The sequence below is a fragment of the Syngnathus floridae genome, unplaced genomic scaffold (assembly GCF_059516105.1).
Source record: "Syngnathus floridae isolate MCC-2025c unplaced genomic scaffold, RoL_Sflo_1.0 HiC_scaffold_328, whole genome shotgun sequence".
NCBI lineage: Eukaryota > Metazoa > Chordata > Actinopteri > Syngnathiformes > Syngnathidae > Syngnathus > Syngnathus floridae.
The window spans coordinates 1-2,500 of record NW_028284280.1 but is presented as its reverse complement, the minus strand read 5'-3'; positions in this window follow the sequence as shown (position 1 = coordinate 2,500).

The window sequence follows — 2,500 nt, the reverse complement described above, 5'->3', positions numbered from 1 at the left end:
TGTCGTGCGGTGTGACCGTCCAACGCGGGCATCGCTAGATTAGCCGTGGCCACGATCCTTCCACACCGCGAGCCTTTCGCCCTCGGCCGGTGTCGGTCAACGTGTGGGTTTGGGGGGAAGGACGGCTGCCGGGAGCAGACAGCCGTCCCCGGGTGGGGTGTACAGTCCTTCCACCGCGGCCGCCGGGAGCAGACGGCCGTCGAGCGATTCTGCCATTGTTCCTAGGACTTTGTACATTTTAAAGACCCTCCGCGCGGGCCGCTGATCCCGCTCGGTCGCTCCGGCCTGTGTTTAAGGAGGCGGCCGGTCCTCCCATTCTGCCAGTGTTCCTTGGACTTTGAATATTTCAAAGTCTTTTCGCTCCGGGCTAGGGCGGGTGAGGTCGTCTCGAACCACGTGCCTGAAGGCCGCCTCGCGCCGGATGCAGGCCCCGCTCTGTCGTGCGGTGTGACCGTCCAACGCGGGCATCGCTAGATTAGCCGTGGCCACGATCCTTCCACACCGCGAGCCTTTCGCCCTCGGCCGGTGTCGGTCAACGTGTGGGGTGGGGGGGAAGGACGGCTGCCGGGAGCAGACAGCCGTCCCCGGGTGGGGTGTACAGTCCCTTCACCGCGGCCGCCGGGAGCAGACGGCCGTCGAGCGATTCTGCCATTGTCCCTAGGACTTTGTACATTTGGAAGACCCTGCGCGCGGGCCGCTGATCCCGCTCGGTCGCTCCGGCCTGTGTTTAAGGAGGCGGCCGGTCCTCCCATTCTGCCAGTGTTCCTTGGACTTTGAAAAGTCTTTCCGCTCCGGGCTAGGGCGGGTGAGGTCGTCTCGAACCACGTGCCTGAAGGCCGCCTCGCGCCGGATGCAGGCCCCGCTCTGTCGTGCGGTGTGACCGTCCAACGCGGGCATCGCTAGATTAGCCGTGGCCACGATCCTTCCACACCGCGAGCCTTTCGCCCTCGGCTGATGTTCAACCAACGTGTGGGGAGGGGGTTATGGACGGCTTGCCGGGAGCAGACAGCCGTCCCCGGGAGGGGAGACTTCACGGCGGCCGCCGGGAGCAGACGGCCGTCGAGAGATTCTGCCAGTGTTCCTTGGACTTTGACTATTTCAAAGTCTTTCCGCTCCGGGCTAGGGCGGGGTGAGGTCGTCTCGAACCACGTGCCTGAAGGCCGCCTCGCGCCGGATGCAGGCCCCGCTCTGTCGTGCGGTGTGACCGTCCAACGCGGGCATCGCTAGATTAGCCGTGGCCACGATCCTTCCACACCGCGAGCCTTTCGCCCTCGGCTGATGTTCAACCAACGTGTGGGGAGGGGGTTATGGACGGCTGCCGGGAGCAGACAGCCGTCCCCGGGAGGGGAGACTTCACGGCGGCCGCCGGGAGCAGACGGCCGTCGAGAGATTCTGCCAGTGTTCCTTGGACTTTGACTATTTCAAAGTCTTTCCGCTCCGGGCTAGGGCGGGTGAGGTCGTCTCGAACCACGTGCCTGAAGGCCGCCTCGCGCCGGATGCAGGCCCCGCTCTGTCGTGCGGTGTGACCGTCCAACGCGGGCATCGCTAGATTAGCCGTGGCCACGATCCTTCCACACCGCGAGCCTTTCGCCCTCGGCCGGTGTTCGCTCAACGCGCGGGCCGCTGATCCCGCTCCATCTCTCCGGCCTGTGTTTAAGGAGGCGGCCGGTCCTCCCATTCTGCCAGTGTTCCTTGGACTTTGAAAATTTCAAAGTCTTTCCGCTCCGGGCTAGGGCGGGTGAGGTCGTCTCGAGCCACGTGCCTGAAGGCCGCCTCGCGCCGGATGCAGGCCCCGCTCTGTCGTGCGGTGTGACCGTCCAACGCGGGCATCGCTAGATTAGCCGTGGCCACGATCCTTCCACACCGCGAGCCTTTCGCCCTCGGCTGGTGTTCGTCCAACGTGTGGGGAGGGGGTTAAGGACGGCTGCCGGGAGCAGACAGCCGTCCCCGGGAGGGGAGACTTCACGGCGGGCCGCCGGGAGCAGACGGCCGTCGAGAGATTCTGCCAGCGTTCCTTGTACTTTGAATATTTCACAGCCGTGCTCGCACTTAGGAAATTTTCGAGCGCTGTGGCACTTAGACATTTTTCGTCAAGCGTGGCACTTAGAAATTTTTCGTCAAGAGAGGCACTTAGACATTTTTCGTCAAGAGTGACACTTAGAAAATTTTTCACTCTCTTTGTGCCTTCCAGGGTGCTGTGCAACCCTGCGTGTTGTGTTCCCACCGAGCAAGGGGCGCTGCTGGCGGCCATGACCAAGCGCTCGGCACCGGGCCCTTTCATTTTGTGGGGTAAATTATGCGCCCCCCATGCTCGTTCTGACTATATTTTGCGAAAGGGGGGTAAATCGTTGATGAGTACGCTGACTAGGGGGACCATTTAGCGTACTCTGGCGCACCTGAAGACCAAAGTTGGTACTGCACCCTCCCCCTGGTACCCCAGCCCCTGGTACCTAAAGAGGGAGAGGCCGAATTTTCGCTTTTTGGGGCCGACCGAGGGAAC